This window comes from Alexandromys fortis, unplaced genomic scaffold (genome assembly GCF_014885135.2).
Source record: "Alexandromys fortis isolate MF-2015 unplaced genomic scaffold, M_Fortis_MF-2015_v1.1 scaffold_25, whole genome shotgun sequence".
Taxonomy (NCBI): Eukaryota; Metazoa; Chordata; class Mammalia; order Rodentia; family Cricetidae; genus Alexandromys; species Alexandromys fortis.
In genome coordinates this window covers 9,714,812-9,740,391 of record NW_026067904.1, presented here as the reverse complement: position 1 = coordinate 9,740,391, position 25,580 = coordinate 9,714,812, and the positions used below count along the sequence as shown (strand labels likewise).

At 50.4% G+C, this 25,580-nt stretch overlaps 1 protein-coding gene across 28 annotated transcripts in view; it reads right to left on the bottom strand.

The window, feature by feature from the left end:
* The window catches only part of Celf4 (CUGBP Elav-like family member 4), a 273,562-nt gene that overhangs the window by 27,081 nt on the left and 220,901 nt on the right, over positions 1-25,580 (bottom strand). The gene's annotated exons all lie outside the window — the stretch shown is intronic.

Below are 25,580 nucleotides of genomic sequence, written 5' to 3'. Positions count from 1 at the left end.
GCTGCTCACCTAAACCGCTGGTGATGTGTGGTCAACTCCTGGGTCAGGAACCAGTAGCCTGACCCTCTACCATATTTGGACAGTCAAAGTTCTATGCCTGCCTTAGTTTGGATCATGACAGGCCTGTGAGTTCCAGTCTTACTTCATCTTTAGGGTCACAGTGCCCCTGGCTCACCAACAGCAAGCTCTGGGGTGGGGGTGAACATCAGAGACCAAGAGGCCGAGACAAACGAGAGAGTGGAAGGGTGCAGTGCAGAAGAGAGGGGAAATGGCAGGGGAAAGGATTGGAATCAAAAACCAGGGAGAATCCAGATGAGTAGAAAGAAGAGAGAGAAAGGAAGAATAGAGCCCTTAGAGAGAGGAAGACTTAAGGAGAACCCTTAGAGAGAGGAAGATGGCAGCCCTTAGGATTGCCTTGCGAAGCAGCCACCACAAAGCTGAAGTGGAAGGGGAATACTTCAGTGCAACAACTGAAACTCGCCTCTGCCCCAACCAGGCACCCATTAAAGGCTCCAAGTTCGTGGACATGACTTCTAAAAGACTAAGACTAAAAGCCTGAAGCTTCTTAATATCTGGCCCTCTCTCCTGCTTTAAAAATCCCTCCCTTCCCTTCAGAAGGAGTCGCATGGTGTTTCCTCCATGATGTTGATTTAAATGCTGGAACTCAGTTCCCTGCCTCACTCTCCTGATGTCTGAATGTATTCCTTTATTATCATCGCGACAGCTTTCTGATTGCATTAAAATTCATCCACGGTGCCCTTCTATTCCTCCCCTCCCCGTTGCCAGTGTTGTTTCTCCCCCTAATTTGTACTCCCCTCCCCTGAGTCCCCTTTACTATGTAGCTCTCTGGAGACCATTCTTAACATGTAGGTTACGAGACTGCCCCTTTGCTGACCGTCTTGATGGTGCCGGGGAAACAGCAACCAGCTCACTTATCCCCAAAGCTACAAGACAGCAAAACAGATCTGGCTCCAGACTTCTTCCTTTCTGGTGAACCTATACAATGCACATGGTCCTATCCTTTCCATTTGGATTTTGTTACCATAGAGTTAGTCCTAAGGCTTGTGTTTCAGATCAAAGGCCTGGAAGAACTGCGAGTCTGGAGTGGACCTCCTGGGCAGGCCTAGCATGTCATGCTCCTTTCCTCTCAGCTATATAACTGACTACTTCAAGCCTCAGTTTTCTACGTCTACAAAATGGGGACAATGCAGCCCTTTTGCCTATGGTTCTGGGAGTTGCTGTGAGGACAGTGCCTGGTGAGCAGTAATACAAGATTATTTGGGATTCTTCCTGCCATAGTGTTGAAATAGGAGCGGCGGCGGGGCTGCGTCCCCAACACCCCGGCCGCTTGGCTAGCTTATGCCCGAAATAACAACACACAAACTGTATTCATTTAAAGAACTGCTTGGCCCATGAACTCTAGCCCTTACAGGCCAATTCTCGCACCTGGACTAGCCCATTTCTAATGGTGTGTGTAAGCACCCCAAGGTGCGCTTACCGGGAAGATTCTAGCCTAAGTCCATCGTGGGTTGCAGCTGCCTGGGAGAGCTGAGCATGGCGTCTCTGCTCCAGCAGAGCTGTCGGGTCTCTCCCGGAGCAGAGCAGAGTCTGACCTCACTTCCTCTTCCGCCCAGAATTCTATTCTGTTTACTCCTCCCATCTATGTTCCAGCCATGAGGCCAAGCAGCTGGTTTATTATAACTTAACCAATGAAATCAACAGATTGATATATGACACTCCCACATCACCATAGGAAGAGGGAATGGGTTGCCGTTTCTCCTTGGATTATTCAGCCCTGATTTCTCCAAGAAAGTCACCTCTGTTCTGGAAGGCAGTGAACTATAGCCAAGGCCTCAACTACCTCAGCTTCTAGATCCCAGAGCCCTTGCTTTCTGCTCCCCTACTCAACCATCCCCTCCAGCAGGGTTTATGGTGAACTTACTGTGTGCTGGGGAAACGACTCTCAAGTGAACCCTAGGTGTGTGGGTGTCCTTCTGGGTTTTTCTCTTTTAGTAGGTTGTAAGGTTGTACATAGTGCTGCAATCCCATGACAAACCAAAGCTTTTGCTGCCGCTTACCCACAGGGGTTTGCTGGGTGGTAGGTAAGGTGTGGAGCACTGGACAGTCTTGCCAGGCCAGACAACCTGAGAAGCCAGATTTTCCTTAAATCTTCCTGGTCACCTGGCAGTGTTTCCAGGACTGAGAGGCCCCCAGCATCCTTTAGGATGACTAACTGGATGGAACCAAAACAAGGGAAACCTCTGCCTGTTCTGCCCCAGCTACACTGGGCATCTCCACACGGCATTTCCATTAGTTCCCCAAGATCATATCAGTCAAGCTTCTATGGCTCCAAAGCGACAAGTAGGGACCACACCAACTCATCTGAACCTGGATCTGTGTGTTCAGATTTCAAGGGTCCCAGACTATGCTCTATGGTATAATCTGGGCCCAGAAGCCCCTGTGGTCTCTTCCCTGTTTCCCATGGTGACCCCCTTACTACCTATAAAAACAGCATCCAGCACCCAGCCTCAGCCCTGTCCTCTGCATAGGAAGGCCATGCACAGGGATGGATGTCAGAGCTGCCTGCTCCTTAGGTGATGCAGCCAGTTCCGTTTCACTGGACCCAGCAGGAAAGCAAGCCCACCTTTGGGTCCTTCTGAAGCTGACAGCCAGATTGGCTGTCCTCTTCACTTAGGTCTCAGGGGTCAGCTGCCAGGCCTCAGAAGAGCTCTTGCACGAGGTGACTGACCCAAGTGAGAGGAGGATAATGCCTCTTTTCCTCCCTGCTCTGCTTCCCCGCTCTGTGACAGAACCAGAGCCAGTGACAGGCAGCTGGGCTGGGAACTGCCTCCTGAGGATGAAAGGCTTCCTGCCTGGGAAGAGGTTGAAGGAGACATCAAACCAGATCAAAGGCTATTGGGATGGGGACTGCAATGGGATGCAAATGAAGACCCTCACCCCTCTGTCCCCCACTGGCAAGGCAGTGCCAGACCTTGATCTGACTGGTTTCCTCCAGGACTGAGCTGTTTGATGTTGGTGTGGGAGGAAGCAGAAGCTGGAGAAAGCATCCATTCCCCCTTTTCTTGCATTCCCTTAGCCAGATTTCTCCTCCCTCCTCTTCTGTCTTTAGATGGAGCCACCACTACCCACAGCTTTCTTACTCTCTCTGATATGACCTCCAGACCCTGCTCTCCACTCTTCACACGGCGGCTAGAGTGTGGGTTGTCACCTAAGATAGATCTCGTCCTTCCTGTATCCCACAATAGCTTCTGTCTCGAGGAACTGTACTGACACCAGCTCCACTCAGTTTTTCCATGAATGAATGACCATGGCTGCTCACTAGCCAGTGCCTAACAGGCCTGGCGTGTAGTAGATATTCAGTGAACATTTGTTGATGTCAGCAAATGAATTCCCTGCTCGGTGAGTACTGGGGGTGGAGATGGAATGTGATAGGTGCAGGGGATGTAGGACTGACCTCAGGAAAGCCTCAGAAAGTAAGAAATGAGTGTCCCCTGGAGATGAGTGGGCAGCAGCCAGTGAGAGCTGGATGCTGTAGGACTCATGGGGGCAGGGTTTGCGTGCACGTGCATTCTCTCCGCTGCCTCCCCACCACATACTGTACACACCCCTTCCTCCTTCTTGTCATTTCAACAACCGGTATCCAAGCACCTCTCCAAAGGACTGAGCCCTGAACCTCGCCTTTGGCACTAGGAAGCCTGAGCTAGGCCTCAGACCCCATTTCTTTCCCTTTCCTGCGCTCACCATGTCCTGAGTAGACTCTGTATGGCTCCCGGATGCACAGAACCATCAGCTGTTAGTGATTCATTGGACTCCAGCCTACCCAGTCCCAGTGTCCATACCTGATCAAAGCTTGCAGGCCCGCCCTCTCCCAATGCCCTGGGCATGCCTACTCCGACCCTGCTGCATCATTTAGGTTAGGCACCTTTCCATTTATCCAACAGTAATCAGGCAGGACCCAGATGCTGAAGTAAGCACTCTACAGGCCTGGCAGACATTATTCGCAGTGTACAAATGAGGAAATTGAGCCACATAGAAGGTAAGGATTGTTGCGGAATAGAGTGTTTGTTTAACTATGTAAAGATGTGTTGCATTTGGTTGTGTTTTCAGAATAAATTGTTTATCCGTGTTGTGTGTTGCTTTTGTTTATGCTGCATTTGTTTAACTATGTAAAAAGATGTGCTGCTGTTTTACCTTGCCTGCCTAAGGCACCTGATTGGTCTAATAAAAGCCGAATGATCAATAGTTAGGCAGAGGAGGGGTAGGCAGGGCTGATGGGCTTAGAAAATGGGGCAGCTGGCCAGGGGCTAGCCATACAGACACGGAGGATTCAGGAAAGCAGGGCAGACAGCACATAGATGAGGAAAAGTGCCTCAGGGCATCACAGAGATGACTAGAAATGGATTCATTTAAATTTAAAAGTCTAACTAGAAACAAGCCTAAACTAAGGCTAAGCATTCACAATTAGAAATGTCTTTGTGTCACATTTGGGGGCTGGCCATTCAAGAAAGCCTGCTATAAAGGATCTTTCCCAAGAACTCTGACCCACACTTTAGGGAAGGCAGGACTCAGGTCGCGTGGCCTGAATGGAGCTGTCGCTCTTTGGCTTCGGCCACTGCTCCTGGTGGAAGATGGGGCTGCCCAGAGTTCTCACTCTGCCTTTCCACCCCACAACTCACAAATGCCCAATAAACATACTGTTTTTTGAGGACCAGGACTCCAGCTCAGAGCCCAGAGGGTAGGTGAGTGGGCAAGACATTCGTAGCCTGCTGCTCAGTTCCCAGGGATTGGCCTCATGATCATTTTGGTTGTCTGGAGGTCGCCTGATGACTCCAATTCCCATCACGAGTCTTGTCTGCCTCTCTGCCAAAAGCCTTGTTATAAAATCTCCTGATGCCCGAGAGGTAACTCTCTGTTTTGGAGTCCACAGGCCACTTGATCTGAGACGGAAGGCTGTTCTTTCCCAATCACACAGGAAGTGTAGGCTGCAGGCTGCAGATGCTAGAGCCATCCTCTGACCGCAATCTCCCTCTCCTTCCTCTAGTGTCTCCCATGTTGGCATCTGTTCAGGTCAGAGGAGCAGAGCTTGAAGCATATTTAGGGAGACAGACCTAAAATTTGGGGTCTCCTATCACCCTTTAGAGGTGGGAAGCAAAGCAGAAATGTTTCATTCATTCTCGTGGTCTCAGAGATGAGACATTGCTTTAGGGTTCCAAGTTGGGCCAGATCTGAACCCTTGAGTTCTGTGCAGGTTCAGGGTAGGGTCCAGAGAGAGACTGAGACCACACCCACTTCCATTGCTGCCCCTCTTCCTGACCTTCCATCTGTGACTCAGGCATCGCTGCTCCCAGCAGGAGCATGGGACATGTGGTGGCTCTGTCTAGAAGTCACCTTTTGCTGAAGCGGCTGTGCACAGTCATCTCTCCAGGTAACTGATTATACATTTGATCGGCTACATTATCCTTCCCAGGCTCAGCGTACGACAGACGGCCTGGTGTTCTGTGGGGACTTCTCAGCAGCCGAACCCTGTTGTCTAATGGGGTTTCCGCTGGCGTCTGGCACAGTTGCCGGCATTTCACCCTTCATGGGATAATTTATAGCATAATGGGGCCTTTTCCCCCCTTTATATCATGCTGGAGCATAAATTATGGCCAGTTTGTCCTCGGCTTTCAAGGAGACAGACAAAGCAGAACTGCGTTCCAGCCAGGAAAGGGGTTTCTGCAGGGCATGGCCAGTGGTTGGGTGGTCCACGGGAGAGGAGGCGGGCCGAGGATAAGAGAACAAGGACTAGAATGTAAAACACCTTGCTGACAGGGCCATACCCAGCCGCAGAGCCGGGGAAAAAACCTCAGACCTGTTTGTCTGTACTAACAGCCAAGCAGGGCCTGACATTGAGTCTCGCTGCTGGGCAGGAATAAAGTCCAGGGCAGCTGTCACTGCCTGCAGATAACCTGGCCTGGCTGTAAGCTGACCCTCATGTGAGCCTCAGATCCTCCCAGTTGTGATCTGACTTCCCGCAGACTCAGAAAACAGGCATTCGTAGATAACGTCTGTGTCTCCGGGAGGCATCATTGCCCGAAGCACAAAGTGAGCCTTGCCATGGAGCAGAGTAAATGTTTGCGCGCTGACTTTCCACCTATTTTTACTGCGGAGGGTGATGGAGAAGGTAGCAGCTTGCATCCTGGCTCAGTGGAGTAAGTATGGTGATATAAACACCTGAGTCCTGGGCACTGAGTACTGGGCACACAGTATCAGAGGGGAGGCCATGAGGCTGTGGCTCCCAAGTCCACTCCCCGCTTCTGGACATCACAAAGATCTCTGGGGTTTCCTGACCGGGGTGGGGTCTTCAGAGCCCACTTGGCACTACATCTCCCAGAATGACCTAGTGTCTGGAATGCCTCCTGAGCTCTCCCAGCAGTGAACTAATCTGTCCTCCATGCAAGACCAGGATTCAGCCCAGAGGATCTAGGCACCTCTCTGGGTCTTTTCAGAGCCTGCATCCTTCTCTCTCTTTCTGGGAATGACTGTCCTTCAGAGATAAGTAGCAGGAATCAGAGGCCTTATAGGGTGATGGTTCTCAGCTGTGGCTGTTATGAAGATCACTTGGAAACTTTCAAAATATAGGTGCCTGGGTTGGATTGGTTGGTCTAGTGTCTAGGCATAAGTATTTTTGTTTTTGGTTTTTGAAAGATACCCAGACAATGTCAGGGTGCAGCCATTGCTGGGAAGAGCTATAATAAGCCTCTCCTGGCAGGGGTCTCCGTCCGGCCGGGTCCTACATCTCTGGCTTTCACCTGCCTGCTGATTGGTGGAGGCAGGATTCTGGGCCCTGCCAATGCTGTGAACGATGGCAGGACCACACTCCCTATGCCCTGACACCTGAGGCCAGGCATTCTCCCTGCCCCTTCCCGTCCCTCACAAGATCATCTCCAATGGTGCTATTGGTTGGGTTTGTGGAAACAGAGAAAGGAGAAGGCTGTATGTCCACAACCTTCCAGTGGCTTTTCAAGTCCCCTCTCTTCTTCCTTCTTCTCTCTTTGTCTGTTTCCCTCTATCCACCAGCCCTGCCCTGCTCTGAAGAGAAGAAGTCTTAGCTCCTCTGTCACTATCTAGCCCTGTTTTGCTCTCCAACTTTGATCTACTGCGAGTCACTGTGCCCTCCCTCGGGGAACCTAGAGGGCCTGTGCTTAAGTATACATTGTGTTAACTCCTAACTGATAATGGAGTCTGGAGAGACACAGAGATAGATGGATGGTAGACATGATTAATAAAGGCTAGATTTCCAGATTAAATGTTAGATGATAGATAGATACACAGATGAGAGAAGAATGATTGCTCAAAGTAGATTTATGATGGATGGCTCATGAAGAGCAATAGGTAAATGTGGGTGGGTAGATGGATGGTTGGGAGGCTTCTTAGAAGTTCAGATAAAGGGCCTGAGCACAAAGGTCAGAAAACTTGTCACAGTCTCTAAAGTATTGCCATGTGAACTCCTAAAAGAAGGAGCTCTTGTTGGCTCCAGACCTGCAGGGAACCAACCTGCCTCTTCTTGCAGGCCCTAAACCTCTGTATTTCCCAATGGGCTGTGTTTAGCACAGATTTCAATTGAGTTGGCTATTGAGGTTATTAACAGACCCCAAAAAGTCACATGGTTTCCCTGAGTCTACTGGTGAGGACCTCCCTTCCTGGAGAAGAGGGACAGCTTCAGTCTATGTGTTCGGTTCTCAAAGACCAAGCCACTACCCCAACCCCATGGAGCAGGTTGACTTTTGCAGTGTGATGGGCCTGATTCGGTCCTGTAATTACATGGCAGGTGGTGGCCCATATGGTGTGTGCAGAGATGCAGCCATTCATTGTCATGGTCAGAGACCATGGCCTCAGAAGGAACTGTGAGAACTAATTCTTCTTCGGCACTCACCATGGACCAAGCTCCACACTAAGCACTCTGGCTTTAGGAAGTGGGTGCCACTGTCACCCCGTTTTACGGATATAAAGTGAGATATAGAAGAGTATGGCAGGTCCTCAGGGGTCCCAGGGCTAAGAAGCAGCAAAATTGGGATTTGAATTCAGGCAGTCTGGCTCCTGCACACTCATTCATAATATAGAAAACAGCACACACACACCTGCACCCTGCCTGATAGGGTGGGCTTAGGCAGCTCTGATGGGCTTAGGAAAGCACATGACTGGGAACTGCATAGCAAACACTGTGTCTAAGGCCAGTAGAATCAGAGGGGCAATTTCGGCTGGCTCCAAAAAATGAAGTATTCACCCAGCCGGCTCTTGCCATTCAGGGGCTTTTCTGAAGACTTCTGGTTGGCAGTATTTGGTTGCTATGAAGTTCAGAGGATAGAGAGACAGAGAGGAAATCTTACATGTTTCAAAACCTGCATGCCAGCCCTGAGCTGCCCCAGATCCCATTTATTATTTGGCAGTCAGTCACACAGTCATTAAGTCAATGAATTATGTACAAGGCACTATTGAGAGATACAAGACCTGACCCTTGAGTAAATGTTTTCCCACATTAGAGCACGATTGGCCAACTCTAGGAGGTCAGGCCACGATGGAGTGCTAAGGAAAGATGAAGAAGGGCCAACAGAGGGAACTGAGATAGGACAGAGCAGGGAGAGTTTGTCAGGACGCAGCCTCTTCAGGCCTGTAGGCCATAACCCTGAGAACTGGCCTGCTTCTCCTTTCTGGGGGAAGCTGGAGGAAACACTGGAGAAAGGAGGGAAGGAAATGCAGAGTCGAGTCTCCTCTCAGTTACAAGGAGCTAGGAAAGTGGGTTTTGAAGAACAAGGTATACCCTTCCCACTGATGTTCTCAAAGGAAGGGGTCCAACATGTTAATTATTGTGAAGTCCACTTCTTCCGAGGCAGGTTCTCCAGGAGTGAAGAAAGCGGGTGAGACCTCTGGCTCTCTAGCTCCCTCTTCTGACGCAGCCAAGCATCTTCCATACCATTTTGTGCCCTGTTTTCAGTGCAGCACGGTCGCGGTCCCATTTGATTAAACAGTTAACTGGGGCTCGGAGAGAAGAAACAGCAGGCTGGAGCTCACAGCGGTGGTACATGCTGGCAGGATTGGAGCTATTTTATTCAAGCCCACGCTAGCGTGAGGAAGAGGAAGCTGAAGAGGCTGATGGAGAAAGAGGAGCTCAAGAGAACAAACCCGAGGCTCTCTGGATCCACTCTTAGCAAGAGATAGTGCTCCCTGCGTGTTCTCACCCTCCTCAGTTCCTTAAGCACAGCACTTGGATAGACTAGGGTGGCTGTTGTCACTTTAACTCGAGGTCTGAGGCATCTCAAGTTTTGTCTACCAACTGCTTCTGAAATGTTCCCTTTATAGGTGTTATGTGACTATTCTTCAGATGCATGTGGATGCTGCCGTGATTAAAAACATACAAATCCATTTGAAAGCACCATTGAATCCTAGGTAGCTGTTTGTCATTTTGTATTCTCTTGAACAATGGATACTCAAAGTGTAACATCTGTCAAGGGGGGAGCTGATGAATTTTTTATGTTAAAACTGGCTTCTTCACCTTGAAAAGTCTGGGAATGCTGATCAAGAAGGGTGATGGAAGCCGCCAAGGGGAGCAAGCACAGCAACAAGACAAATCTTAGGAGGTTTCAGCTCACCCGAAAGACTGCAGCTCCTTATCCAAACGGCAGGGGCACCAGGGCAAGGCCACCCTAGACCTGACGCTAGCAAACTGCTTTTTGTCCTGCCCGCCTCGCACTGTTACCTGGCAAAGATTCTGTCTTTCTCTGTTCATGAACCCCAAGCTCATCCTCTGATGAGGCCAAAATGATGGAACTAGGAGAGGGAGGGACTGAGTCCCACACAAGGCTCCCAGGACACACACACGAACACACACAGTGCTGTCCTAACTCACAGCTTGGCTGATCACCTTCTAAGAAGGAGAACTGGGCATCATCTTGGACTCAGTGGCTAGGGGCTAGGGACTTGTCATCAGCTGTAACGAGCTCTGTATCAGGGGCAGGAGACTTGGGCTGGAATAAGGGTTGGACTGCAGCAGTGGGCTGGCCTGATGCCACAACTACTTCGGATCTGTTTATCTGCCTGGTGGCTGTTCACAGCATGGTCACCTCCCCTCACTGCGCTCTTCTACCCTGCTACACTCTGGACATCCCTCAGAGTCTCCAGAGTCTATAAATATCTAATAGAGATCCCATTCTGATCAGCTACACCCAGACAGTGCCCGTAAACAGGTCTAGTTCTCATCTCATAAACAGGTCTGACTACCCCGTGTTCAGTATAGTGAGGCCTAATGCTCCCTGCTAAGATTTAACTGTTTGTGTCTTCCCCAAATTCAGAGAAGTCCTAACATGAAAGGTGATGTTTTTAGGGACCTCTCTTGGGTGAGCAGGTCATGAAGGAAGAGCCCTCGAGAATGGTGACTGATTCCTTTAGAATAAAAGCCTGAAGGCTGCGGGTGCAGCTCAATGAGTCGAGCCCTTGTCTAGTGTGCCCAAGATGCACAGGGCCCTGAGTTTGGTCTCCAGAATCTCAGAAAACAGAGGCTGGCACATGCCTGTAACCCAGCATTCAGCAGTTTAAGGTCTTTCCTGGCTGCATACTACTACCTCATGAAGTTTGTTCAAGGTCAAAAGACCTTGATGGGGGCAGGGTGGGTAGAGAGAGCTTGTGGGTTCCTGTGAAGCTGGGCCATCAGACACCAAATCTGCTGGAACCCTGGTCCTGTACTTCCCACCTCCAGAACTGCGAGAGAAATGCCTGAGGTTGATGAGCTGCTGGAACAGATTGAGATTCTCCCATTGAACATCTTGTCATTTCCATGACAGATATCATGTCAATACATATTTCTTTCTAGAAAAATTTAGTATGTGCTTCCAAAGCCTTACTCTAAAGGGATGCAGATTTATGGTGACATTATCAGACTCTGTGATGGGGAAAAATGTAAAATGTAAAAGACCACCCTGAATCCCTCAAAATGCCTCATTGAAGTTCCTGCCCATTGGCTAGTCTGTGTGTGGAGAAGACTTTCCAAGAGCATCTCCTGCCTTAGGTCTTCCCTGATGCCGGAAGTGACCCACCCAGGCAAGTAGTTAGCACATTCCCTAGGGGAGGAGGAGGGGCTGAGGTTATTAGTGGTGCCTAATGATATTTGCATAGACTAACAGACTTAATGCAATCATGAATGCCACAATCCCAAGAAAATAATGAAGAAATCCATTACAAAGTCATAAAGCAACTAAGTCAATACAGTAATAACCTGATCCTGCGTTAGCTCTAATTTCATCTCCCGCTGAAGGCAATTTCACAATACTCACTGTTTCTGGACACTTTTATAAATTCCACCTTTGTTTGAGATAATTAATTAACAAAATAAAAAAACTGCTTCTGGCATTTTATACAGTAAATTAGTCATTAGTCTAAACTGGCAGGCTGTAATAAAATTTATGAAGATGGATGTGCTGGGGTTTTAACTTTTCTTCACTTGGCCTGGAACTTTCTCGTTGGCAAAGCTCTAGGGGCTGCCTGGTGGCGTAGCTTCTGTGTACACCAACAGGAATTCTGAAAAGTTGAGATCCATCTACATTTGCGTGGTTTGTGGGACCCCCTGGGGTACCTGCACCTCTGCCCCAGGGTCTTTTGGGTTCTGTGATTGTTCCTGAGCCACCGCTGCAGCCACTGCTTCTTCACAGAAGGGGTCATTCGGGCTGTGCCCTTCCCTTTCCCTGCCTTTGCCTTGCTTTTGGTCTTTGCTGGTAGTTCTTGGCTTCTTTCAGAATGTAGCCACCACATACCTATCTGTTTTATGATCTTCTCTGCCCCCCCCCTCTGTGTTGATGCCACTTTTCCTCCCGAGGACACCAGTCTTAGCAGAAATCCCCTAATCCCCTACAGCTTCATCTTACGTTGACTGCATCTGCAAAGATTCTAAGTAAGGCCATTTTCATGGTTTGTGAGTGGGCATGAATTTGGGGGACACTATATTCACTAAAGCCTGGGTGAACACTGCCCTCACTCAACCACAAACAAAGAAGTAGTCTGAGCTACCAGTAACTGAAGGGGATGGCCTGCCTAGCAGGGGCTGGCTACGGAAAGCACGTGTTTCCCAAGAAGTTATAGAACTGGCTGGAGAGGTTCTGTGGGCCTCCCTCAAGGGTCACCACCATCCATTCTTCTAGAGAATGTATATTTTTCCTAGAGAAAGAATCATAACTTCCCTCAGCTTTGGATGGGACTAGGACCCAAAAGTGCACTGTCTGGTTACTGTGTGAAATATGGGCGTCAAGAAGGGAAGAGTACACAGGCTTACTAACTGACAGATGCCTTCTGGATTTGCAGTCGTTCAAAACGTCCCCAAATCTTTCTACTCTCTCCATCCCTGAAGTGCTGGGCATTAAGAAGAGAGCTGTAGAATCTGATGGGCAGGGAGATCGTAGGGGACAAGCCAGCAGCTCCCTTGCTTCATCATCAGGAATGAGAACTTCATGGGGAGATGACTTTGGACCTCAAATATATTATCAGCATCCCACCACTGAGACAGTGTGGGGTCTCAGGAACTTACCCTGTCCTCTCCATGAAGTGTTCTGATAGGGTACCAGAAACAAATCATGACCACGCATGACAGCAGGGACCTCCTTTTCTATCCTGAGTTACTGAGGCATCTGTGCCACCCTACTAGGTGACAAGATGCAGGTTAGCCCTATTCCATGTGTCCAAGGGACACTCACCGAACAGACACCCAGTTCCGACCTGTAAATCACTGTGGGTTCACCACCGTCTTTCCTAAGTCCCCATCACGTGTCCCCAGTTGCTCTCAAAACACCAGCTTGACAATTTTAATTTATTCTTCAGCATTTCCTGGCTTCCAGTTTTGAGACTTCAGCCTCTTTACTTGTGAAATCTTGGATCTTAGTCCATTTCTGGGCCTCATGATACCTTAAAATGACTGTACGCCTCTTTGATTTCTTCTCCTAGGGCCATGGCTCAGAGTTTGTACTGTCCCGGAGAAATTCTACATCTGGTCTTTTTTCCTTGTCTGGATCTTAATTATTATTATTTTAAAAACAACATTTACCTCCATCCTGATGACCAGTCTCTAAGCTGGTAAAAATGCAGCTCATAAGTCAGCCCCTCTGTTTTTTTTTTTTTCTAAACATCAATCATAGTTCAGTCTTCTAGCAGGTATAATTGGTGGATAACAGGTAGGAACACCTGGCCATGGGATCTTGGGGGCCCACAGCTGAAACCTGCCATGGAGGAGCATCCAGAATGTTCATAAAACAGCCCAAAGATCTTCTAATGCCCCCTCCTCCAGGGAGGACGGTCATGACCTCTCTTCCTGTCATTTCCTTTCTCTGGGTACTCTTCCCTGGAGCTTGCTCTTCTTGCTGTCTCCGAAGCCTGAAGAGGAAGAGGGTCATGCCCTTGGCACTTAGCACAGGGCCTGGCAGGCGGCTGTGTTGCCTACCGTGTTTGGAACTATCAGATGGATGATTGAAAAGCTTCCTGGGAGTGGAGCTCTGGAGATACAGCCCAATTGGTAGAGTGCTTGCCTAGCATTTAGGAAGTCCTGGGTTTAACAGTCAGCACCAGATAAACCAGGTGTGGTGGCACATGACCAGAAGCCTGGCATTTGGAAAGTGGGGACAGGAGGAAGATGATAAGTTTGAGGTCATCTTCAGCTGCGTAGAGAGTTCAAGGCCAGCTTGAGAGAGGAGTGGGGGGAGCGGAGGGAGAGACAATGCAAGCCTGCCAGTACTTCATTGAACCCCACCCCCACTGCATCCCTCAAAGCTTTCTCCTAAGAAGGGACCCACCTGTTCGATCTGGTTTTGCCTTGGAGGGGCTTTACATTTTCTGGGGAGTCTCAACCTCATGACTGCAAAGCTTTGTTTGATTTCTACATTGTTTCATGGTTTCATTCCCTGTGACCCTAAAGCCTGGCACCTGCAGCTGGGGACCTCATAGGAGACAAGGTCCCAAGGACCAGACAAGAAACCAAGACAGGAACAGAGCCAACCTTTGGACGCTCTCCCACTGTGTGGGGCTAACAAGGGCAAGGAATGAGGAACGCAGGGGTTAATGGGAAGGGAGGTGATGGAAGGCGGTGGCTGGGGACTCTCGCAGCGGTGCACGCCTCTGCCACTGCTGCTTCACTCCTCCAGTGTCACTTAATGTTTGCAGTTAAGTATTTACAGATACGTTGCCATGGCAACTGGGGGGCCTCAGAGTCACTCTCACAATTCTGTTTTCTCAAATGCATTTCTCTGCCTGCTAGCATAGAGTTTCCTGGAAACTGGCCAGGTTCTGAGTCATATTCACAGTCCTGGGATGTAGCTACCATCTCTGCCTCCCACTTCGGAGGCCAACAGCCTGACCCACACTCTCCCCTAGCTCACAGGGCTGTCAGGCAATTCGTTCTCGGGCCTAATACTCAGAACCCACCAGCCTTCACGACTCAAATCCTCTCACTTTCTGGATCCGTTGCCAGCATTCCTTCTCTAAGAAACCGCTCAGAGCATCCTTAAATCCTTAACCCCACCAGACAGAGCTAAGCCTCTGGACCTCGGCTCTGTAAACCTGCTGTTATTGATACTCTCTGCTTGCAGTTCCCTGGACCCCATGCCAGCCCTCTTTCTTGCCAGTGCACGTAAGTCCCTGTCCTGGGAAATTTAACCATTCATCCTGTGCCCTGGCTTCGGGTTAAACCTTGTTCAAGGTGAAGAGACAGAAGGGGAACAGAGAGAGAGTCCCTCACGACCTACAGCTTATCTCACAGTGGAGGAGAGACGCACAAAGATTAAGAAAAGATGGGTGTGTGAATACAATAAACACGTGACAGATGGGTGGGCCTTGGCCAGAGGGATGCAGTTGCTGAGACAGGCGAGTGGAAGTGACATCTGTGGGAGCGATGTCTACCAGAGGAAAAGCTAGAACAAAGGGTGGAACAAGGATGTGTAAGGGACACCCAGGAGGCGAGGAAGCAGGTTATCAAGGCATCAGAGAGATAGCAGGAACAGGCCACATAATGTCACATCTGAATGCCACTGCCAAGCCCTTGCTAGAGTCATAACGGAATGGAGAGTCCAGGAAGAGAACAGGAAGACTCCAGTGTTAACCTCCTGTGACTCAAGCTGTAGGGAGGGTCAATCACTAGACATATCCCCAAATGCCTCTTATGACCATGCATGATCTTTCTTGTTCTTGCCCAATCCTCCAGCAGATGCCATTCCAGAAGGAAGAGACAGGACTCACTGCATCCAGCTCCCAGCTAGCACTCCCAGGGGTAGCCACGCAACTCTCGTCAAGCCCTGTTCTCTTTCTATCTGCCCATGTTGATGGGCTGCGTGGTGCAAAGCAGGAGGTTGGACCAGAAGTCTTCTCCCAGCTCAGCTCCACCCTCCCCTGGGATTCACCTCTCCTATGATGCCCTTCTCCTATCCCACAAGCCCTGGGGCTGCTTGAAGGCCCTTCTCCTTCAGGCCCTACTCTAAGCCAGAAGGCACTGGCAGCTAAGGGTTTCTCCAGTGGCTGTATCGCTGTTATAGACTGTCTAAGCCACTGCCTTCAATCGATGTTATAAATACAATGCCGATGGCACGGTATGGGAAGTGATGAATTCTCTTGTTCTTGCACTTCATGGAGCCAAGGTGCCGCAGCCAAGTATAAAACATACAGAGCCTGAAGAAGGTACCGTTCTGCAGGAGCTGGGGCCCTGGCAGGTTGTTGAGCAGACAGGGAACTGAACATGTTCCCAGGAATGAGAAGCCACAGGATTAAGGATGGCCACGGCAAGAAAGGCCTTCAAGACTCTCTGGGGCCTTCAGCAAAGCAGAGGACTTCCCAGGCACTATGTGGGATAGAGAATGGGTAGGAGCGCATTCAGGTGAGGACAAGTCAGGCTGGAGGCTGGAAACAGAGGTACTGGGGAGTGGGGGTGTGAGTGGAGCCTGCTGTCTGAGGAGGCTGAACCAGCGGGGAGCAAGGACAGATCTGGATCTGATATCAACCCCTTTACTCAGACCCTCGCTGGCCTCCTTCCTGTAAGGCTTCCCCTGCAGTGGGGAGAGATTAATAGTTGAAATCCACAGAAGGAGGGCTCTTTCATCCACTACCCACCCCTCAGTTCTCCCCAAAAGGAAAACAGTTGTTGAAATTGAAAAATGGTGTTCGGTGGAGGGTTTAAAGACATTTTGAATTTAAAACATATTTTAAAGGTCATTTTAAGCAGTAATTATGTTCTAATGGTGGGGCTCTTAGCAAAAGGCAAGAGTCCCTTGGTTACATTAGCCCAAATGGGAAGCAGCAAAAGCTAGGTTTCCAGTAGCCTTCAGAACCCAGTGGAGGGACATGAGGAGGGGGTGGTGGGAAGATAGGCTGGGTACAGTCTGAACTCCCTTCCACATCCCACGCCATGACCCCTGGGAACGATAAGCCACATGCTTCAGCTTGACCCTGGCAGAGAAAAGATCTTTCAAGACCCTGCTGGGGTCTGCCACGTCAGTGACTTTGAGTCTCAGAGGGAGTGAAGCATATAGGCTGGTCCTATGCCTTTCTCTTTCACTCTCAAACACGGTCTTTCATGAGTGCTTCCGGCAGCAGGCTTTTAAATTGTTGTGGGATATGTGTGTCTGGAGTGAGGAGGGGCCCCTGAGCTCGCGCCCCGCCTTCGAGGCGCATGTCTGTGCACATCACAATCTCTGGTCTATGTTACTTTGGAACACGCTGGGTACATTGGCTACTTATTCGAAAGTCAACATTTTCCACCTCCATCTCCAGCTAGCAGGCCCTCAGCCTGCTTTCTCCTTGGAGCATGCCCTCCCTGTTCTTGCAGAAGACCTCACCCACTTAGATGGGCACACACACTTGTGGGGAGGCTAATGCTGAAAATCCATGGGGAGCACCTACAGTTCTCCAGACTTGAGAGGTTCCAGAAGGGCTAGCCATAGGTGAGCACCATGGGAGACCCTTAACAAGGGAGGCAGTGGACTGCAGCTGGGTTTGTAGAAACATAAACATTGCATTTAATTTGGGAGGGATTCAGGACTGAGAGATGAGGGTCGTTACCGGGAGGACAAACTAAAGAAGGAATAACCAAACACTTTGAGTGAAGAAATAAGCAGCAGCCTTCAACTGGGGAAACCCCAGGTTTCAGCCATGTCCTCAAAGGGAAAGTATACAGGCAGCAAGGAGAGGAGCACCTTGTGCGCGGGGCACAGGACTCTTTGTTCAGGGCCTCACCCTTCCCATCTAGTCGCCTGGTCTTTCACTGAGCAAGAGCAGGGACAAGGGCACCCAAACTGACATCTGTGCGAGGAGGTCCGTAAAGGAGACCCGCGCACGCGTTTATCACAGGAGAGAGGACTGGGAGCAGGCAGGAGCTGGTGGCACTGGGCGGCCACCACTGTACACTGGGCGCTGTGGTGGGTGACCAGTATGTAGGGAAGTGTTCCGGGACTCAGCCCAGGAGGCGGCTGCGGGTGTCGCGACACCGGAGCAGGGGAAGGGCAAAATATAAAAATATCCAGGAGTGGCGCAGCGCCGGGCCACAGCGTTATTAAACTAAAGCATCTTATAAATCTCGAGCCATTAATAACAGGCTGCCTCCACGTCGGGATAATTTATTCAAATTGCGGGTCCCGGGATGGAGGAGCAGATGTTTCAGAGCTGTTGGCGTCACTGAAAGAGTTCCAGGGGAGGAGGGGAGCGCTGCGTGCTGGTAGAGAGAGCTCAGCCCTACCCCCTCTGTCCCTCTACGGAATAGCTCCATTTTCCACAGCTCAGGCCACCGAGCCCTTACGCTGGGGAAGGCAGAACAAAGTCCTTAAGGGACAGCCAACTTAGTTCAACAAATGCTAGACGAAAGAGCTGTCTAGAGAGACAGGTGGGCAAATCGCCACATCGAGAATGCAAGGAGACTCCCAATTGACTTAGGGTGGCCAGTGATCACAGCTGTCTTGACTCCTTAGGGTCTCAGAGGGATGTTGCTTAGAGTCAGGTAGCCTGGGAACCAGAGGACTTGGCATTTTTTCTGCATGAGCAGGTCATCTACTGATGACCCAGAAGTGAATCCTGCATCTTATTTGCCATCTCTGTACAACTGGGCAGTCCTGCACTTATGATTTGCCTCCTGCTGGGAAAGACAGGGGGGTGGCAAGGGGGGCTGTCCCAGGGTTGCCTTTGTACACAGATCAGCCCTCGGGGTCAAACCTCAGTCCTGTGACTGGGTGGAGGCAGGTGTATCAGGACCTCAGCCTGGGTCTGGTCACAATTACTGGACAGAATTCCAGGAAATACGTATCAGCCACCAAGTATCAGTCTAGACCCAGGAGAGGTTAACTTCCTCAGGTGGAAGCTCTCCTGCCAAATTTCGCCTCTCTCTGTGGAGGCAGCTCTCACTCCATGGTGTCATTTCCGTCCCTAACTCCTTCCTTTTCTAAATGTCTTGGGGGGGGGGGGGTGGGGGAAGGGGGTCACAACTCTGTCCATGTTTTCATGCCTAGGAATTTCAGTCTTCACTGAATCCATATGAGTGGCCTCACAGGAGACATGCTAACCTTTATTTATTGCACTCCCCCGTCCCCACTCCCGTCAAGGCAGGAAACCCTGGAGGGACCTGAGCAGCTGTGAGCGCCCTGGATTGTGCCTTACAGTAGCTGAAGAGACTGTCTTCCTCCTGTGTCTGTTCTGTGGCCCTGAAGGACTGCTTACCAAAGGAATTTCGAGCGAGACCCTGCCCAGCTGTGGAATGCCGTACCACTCCCTTCAAAGTCCAGGCCTTCTGTCTGTGAGTTCACGTTCCAGAGGCTCTCAGCCTGCCCTGTTGCTGTGCCCTGCTGAGTGGCGCCTGGAATAAAGGAAATGCCATAGAGGGAGGCACACTCATCTCTTCCCCGAGGTCTGATCCCATGCCACCATCATAGGACGAAAGGCGAAGGAAGAGTTCCTGCTTCCTCACGCCTGGTCCTGGCGTGTACTGGCATTTCTCAGGTAGAGCTCTGATAAGGAAAAATTGCATAGGCAGACTCTCCTAGGCAGGACAGCATCAGAAGCCAATGTCCAAGGAGAGAGCAGAGAGGTGTTCTTTGCCACTTCTGGAACCTGACTACCCTAGATAGAGGAGCTGCTGGGAGAACCGATTGTCAGGAGCCTAGGGTGAGGCTGAGGCGGAAGGAGACCCTAAGATCTCCAGTAGGCCAAGCGAGGGAGGAGCCCCTCCCCCCACTGTTTTCTGTCAGCGGCAGCGTGGCTGGGAGGTTCGGTGGTAGCTGTCACCCTGTACTGCTCCAGGCACATTGGACCTCGTCCACAGCTCAAGGTTCATTTCCAGTGAAGGAGAAAGTGCAGCCCACACTCGCAGGGCAATCAGCATGCTCCGTGATGAATGGAGCCTGTGTCACTCAGCGAAAATGAATATTTCTTTGCGATAATGGCCAGATGGTAGCAACTCTCCGATCCAAATTAAAACATGCATGATAAATGCCAGGAAAACAGAGGAAGACAAAACCCCAACCTGGAGTGAATTCTCTCTATAAATCTTCCCTCAGCGCCCCTCCCCCACAACAGTGGCCCTGCTAATAGCCATTAAATTATTAAGATGTGAGGCAAGGAGAATGCCAATGTCAGTGGCTCCAGCCCCCTACCCACCCCTGCCTCAGCTTGTGGGGCCAGAGCGAGTAGAAAGCCGGAAGTGTAGGCTGCTTCGCCACCTGGCCCAGCTAGGGAGGGGAGAGCATTTTCAGCCATGGCACAGAATTGGCATTGTGGAGCAAGCACAGACTGGCTCCCATTCCCAGACGAGCTCTGAGGAAGGTGGATATGTCTCTCTTTAAGCAGAGAACAGACTTCACGGAGATGAGAAATTAACACCATGCCTGACTTTATAGTGCGTGCAGAGGGCAGAAGAGGATGTCTGAGCTGGAGATGCAGTGAGGGGACCGCTAAAGAAAACAGATCAGCAGGCGGAGTGAGGAGGGCTTGGACTGGTAGCAGGGAGCTAGGTAACTGGGAAGAGTCAAGTGTGCTGCAAGGGTGGATGTGTACTGGAAGTGTGAGGTAGCAGATCCTAGGGGAGAGGTGCCTTGGTACTAGACTTTTACTTCCTACTGAAGAAGGGCTCCTGAATCTTTATTCTTACGGTTCTTGCCTATCCTCATGGCCAGAGCCTGCATGGATTTCTTGTTCTCTTGATATAATGGCCATTCTCCCTGTTGTTGGCCCTCTTCCCACATCCTGTTCCTGTGGACCCAAACTTTTCCACAGAACCCAGGCCTTTTCTTCTTCCTCCAGGAGCCAGACTCCAACACATACTCTGGTCTTCCTAGGACTCTTCTCCTGAACCATGTGGTTTCCTTGTTTGTCCCTGGACAAGCTAGAGGCCGTGGGGCTTGCATCTCTTATCTCGGTGGAATTTCAGTTTAGAATCCTCTCCAACACGGAGAAGCCTCCAGAAGCCCACTCAGACTGCTCTGGTTGTCCCTGGCACACACTGTCTCCACTGCGCATATACTTCAACAGATCTCCCCAGTCTAGCCTGTGAGCTTCTCCAGAGCCTAGCGCCCAGCAGAGGCTGGAAATTAGCTTCCTAGACCCACGCATCTGTCTTATGGTTCATAAGCTCTGCGGGCTAAGGGGTACCCTCTGGTGTGGAAAGTCACTGCAATTGGCCATTTATACATAAACTTCAAGCATCCTGAGACACCCAAACCAGTTACCCAGGGATGGGTTGTGGCTTTCAGGGTGTTGAGGGCATAGGCTGTCCTTAGCATGGATCCCTGTTGATGTCTGCAATTCTGTATTCCAGATGGGCAAGGCCCTGGTGATTCAGGCTGCTTTTTCTCAGTGGAGTTTCCATGGGCTTTTACTGCCTGCTTCTTCCAGCTCGTCTCCACACTTACATGACCATAGAGAGGCTCTTCCTTCTATCAGCCGAGTGGCACCTAAGCATATCCAGCCTTAGACACTCTATGAAGTCCCCTGCACCCCTGTTTCCCAAAAGCTTGGACAAGGAATAAGAGAAGCCATTGTAGACCGTGTTCCAGCCTCCTCACTGTGGATAAGATGGTGAGTTTGGAGGCTCAGAAGATATGCATTGGAGTGAGTGGTTGTGAGAAGTCCCAAAGCTCCATGAGGAGTGGGCAAGATGTGGAGGTGACCAGAAGGCTGGAGACAAGAAGGGTTAATGATTGCTGTCTGTCTCAGGAAGTCAGCTCTCTCCCAGCCCTTGTTTCTCACTCCATAAACGGAGGTGCTGCTCAGTCAAGGCCACGGGGCTGCTGCCAGGTGTGAGGCTCTCACGCTAGAAGCACCGAGTGACTCGCTGGCAGTATTGGAGCACCACTGTCTGTCTGTCTTCTAGAGTCCCAGCAGTTCCTGCTGCATGCATTGACAAAGCCCTGGATCTTCAACCTTAGGCCAGGAGGGGCAGACTCTAGAATACAATGACAAGCGCCAAGGCCTTTTGGATCCAGAAGAATGAGCATGCACACCTATACTTACTTGTGTTTGTATATATAAGAGCGACTTGGGGCCTCCCTTCTCTTCACAGTATCCTTGGCCCAAGCCTGCAGTCCTATTTTAGAGCCGTATTTCTCTACTCTGACATTGTCCAGGCCAGTGAGAGAACCTATCTCAACAAAACAAGGTAGGGCTGGCAAAATGGCCCACCGGGGAAAGGTACCTGCTGCCAAGCTTGATGGCCTCAGATCAGTTCCCGGGATCCATAGGGTAGAACGAGAGGACCAACTCCTACTAGTCTGCCTCCGGGTTTTACACATGCACCGTGACACACGCATGCACCAACAAACACACACATACACACCAAGTTCAGTTCCTCTAGTCCATTAAGTAGACACACCTTTCCAACCAAACCCATTCTTCTCCAGATTTAAAAATATCTGGAATGCCACCCACGTACCTGCCTCCGATTGCAAGCTTTTACTGTGACAGCCCGTGTGTTCCCTATTGTCCCTATGGTCGCACATCACCACCACCTCTGGGGAGCCTCCCCTGTCCTGCTCCTTTTCGGTAATGCACAGACCTAACCCAGTGGAGCTTGGGGTGCTATACAATCTCAGTTTGCGCTTGACTCACCGCACCTCGTCAGAGGTCCTCATCCTGCTAGCATCTCTTTTTTCCCACATACCAGACTCCAAAAATAACACGACAACAGCTACAGCTACCATGAGGGGACATCCCATGTTTTCCTACTATGCTCCATCTTCAAAAAGAAGTTTAGGGGACGGTTATCTTCCTCTTTGCAATCAGAGCATGTAGCTCGCAGAGTGGATAGCTTTGTGGGAAAGGCAGGGGTCTAGAGTCAGAACGAAGATGCCAAGCTTGGGCCTATCTCTGTCCAGCTCTTTAACTCGGGATCCTTGCTCCACATGCCTGAACAACCCAAGAACACCACTTGTACCATGTTACTCTCTAATTCTCGGGTCTAAGAGTGCTCCCCATTACCTAAACACCTCTGTGCAAAGCCCCTTGTGAAAATCGGGGTTCCCACACCTTACCTAAACCCTCAAAACCGCACATCCTCCACCCTTGCTCACCAGGAGCCCCTCACCTACTTGTGTTCAGCTCATTTCCCCCCGCAGAGCAAGTTCAGATTCATACTCCCATCTCTGGTTCACATAGTCTGGTCCTCTTCCTGTTCTGCCCCTGTCACCCTCATCCATGCCCCTATTCTTGTCAAACTGCCTTGGTGAGTTGCATCAGGAGCCCGAGTGCACACTGGGTATTTCGCTCCTATGCTGTGGACTGCCCAGCGAGGAAGCACTTCCTTTCTCTCATTGTCCCCATCTTCCCTAGAAGTGAGAACACCCTCCTGTGTGCTCACGTAGTGCAGGGGACAGGATGCCAAGGGATGGTTCACCAGAGGGGGCCCAGTCCCCTCTCTCTGTCATTCCTATTCCCAGGCGCACAGGCAGGAGGCACTTTTAAATATCACCCCGAAGGCCGTTTGCTATGATTAATACCCCATTTCCCCCGAAACCGTTGTTTGCTAAATTAGCTGGGACCAGAGGGAATTTGTTGAGGAGCTTGAGTCTCAACTTTGATGCTTAAAACAAAACAAAACAAGACAAAACCAGAAAAAAACCACTTTAGAAGGAAAATGCAGATCAAGCCGCATGCCTTCCCCCAGCTGAAAACCGAGAGTCCATTTGCATTCGGCAGATTCGCAGTTAATTATATTTTCACACCTGTGGTGGGAGTTACAGATGTATTTATAATGTGTGTCTGCCCCGCTGGAGTGCCTTGGGGCCTCCCTGGGGACCCTTCCCCAAAGAGTCGCCTCCCCAGCCACAAAGACCTGACTTCACGGGTCTGTCCGCCATAGCCGTATAAATTAGCGGAAGGGCCTCAGCTTTCAAAACTCCTCTTCCAGTGGGGAAAGAAAGGAGACAAAGATTCCTTTAACTCAGAAAATTGGGGGTTTGAGAATAGAAGCCACATGGCAGAATAAGCCTTGCACAAATGGGTTTGTAGATGAGTCATGGAACTTGATCTACCGGTAGGGAAGCCACGCTTTGGTTGGACAGTATGGCTTAGTCGTAGGTTTGCGATCTCTTGATCATTCCAAATCTTTCGGACTGCATGCATAGGGCATGATGGGCCTAGGCCTGGGTCTGTGATCCTACATTCGAGATAAACATTGCTGTGGTTTTTTTTTCCCCTTCAACATTAGTCCAAAATGAAAATGGGACATGGGCTTTGAGGTTGGTTCATGGGAAAACATGATACAAGCTGAGAAATTCCCATGGTAACAGGAGGTCAAAACGGGCCTGAGACAGGAGACCTGGTGGGGGAGGGGGCTGTGGAATTGTCCTGTTCTCTCTCTCTCTCTCTCTCTCTCTCTCTTTCTCTCTCTCTCTCTCTCTCTCTCTGTGTGTGTGTGTGTGTGTGAGAGAGAGAGAGAGAGAGAGAGAGAGAGAGATTTTTAGAGAGACAGAGACAGAGAGAGAGAGACAGAGAGACAGAGAGAGAGAGACAGAGAGAGACAGAGACAGAGAGAGTGTGTTTCGGTGGTGGTATGCATGTATGCTTGGGTTAACCTAACATTTTGTTCCTCAGATGCTACCCACATTGGTTTGCTTTGTTTTTTAAACAATTTGGTTTTAGTTTAAATCTCAATTGGCCTTCTTTTAATTTTTTTTTTTAAATCTGTGTGCTTGATTGGGGAAAGGGCAGAGTGCAAATGTGAGACTAGCTACAAAGGATCTCTTCTCTCTTTCTACCACATGGGTCATAGTGTGGCCAGTTTGGCAGTAGGTGCTGGTGCCCTTTTTCACTGAGCTATCTTGCTGACCAGCCCCCCACCCCCTTTTTTTGTTTCTGAGCGTCTCTTACTGGCCTTGAACTCACGGAAGGCAGTGAGCCTCAAGGACCTGTCTACCAGTCCACCATTGCGACCACATGTGAGCCGCCTTGCTCAGCTTTTCCACGTGGATTCTGCAGATTGAATTTAGGTCGTCACACTTGGGTGGCAAACTCTACAGACTGAGACTGGGTAGACTGGTTCCTGGGCCTCTCCAGGCCTACATGGTTTGGCGTCCTGGTTTGCCATGGTATCTCCTTCATGGGACTAGCTCAGAGGAAAAAGCGGGTACTCTCACAGTCCCCATGTCACAGAACTGGGAGTCCCAGTTCTGAAGCAAGTTCTGGTGGACAAGCAAAGCACACCCATACTCACACACAAATGGGCACAGATGCGGGAGTGTACTGTACAGTCCAGCTCCCAAGACTGCTGTGGAGACTCAGAAGGTGCAAGGGATGCTAAAGTGTGAACATTTTGTGCTCCAAAGTGTTGGTAAACAGCTCCTTTCGGTGGCTGCTGTGAGACCTCAGTCACCAGTCACGTTCTGCTGGCTAGAGTCAACTCTGTCCAGGCCTCGATCCTCTGCAGCTCCAAACTAGAGGCAAGTGTGCGTGGAATCAGGACAAAGCCCTGTGATCTACAGACCCAAGATAGCTTCAGGCTGGCGGCACTGCCCTTCAGCCTTCTGCTCAGCCACCCTCCCACATGCCTGGCCTCAGGGCTTCCTCCGCAGAACCCTGAGGGGCTTTTGTTCTGTCAGAAGCCCTAGGCCAGTGAGTCATTCATTGCTTCTAGAGACGGGGGATAATGGGCACTTTTTATGGTGCCTTTCTACAAAGCAGGGTCAGTCTGCACGTCCATTCCATCAGAACACACTGTAAATGGCCTTTGGAGCGTAAGAGGACTGGATTGTTAGAAGAGCCCGGAAGTGGGCAATGCAGCATCTGGGGGTCAATAGTTATGGCCGTAGGTCTCTCTCAGCCGTGTGCCTGGGCCAGAACCACTGCAGGAGCAGACAGCTGCCCTGCCTGGACTCATACCCCTCAGCTGGTCCCCCAAAGCCTCTGGGAACTCTTACAGACCACACGTGGTCTGCCTGCTTAGAAACAGAATAATGCTTGGAGGAGAAATGAGGAATGTAATAGGATTTCAAAAGCCACAGGACCCGATGGGGCTACAGATGGTGGAGGGGCCGGGAGGAGGGAATGGGGCCTGGGTTTATGGTGGGGAACGTGGCCTCAGGGAGGGCCTG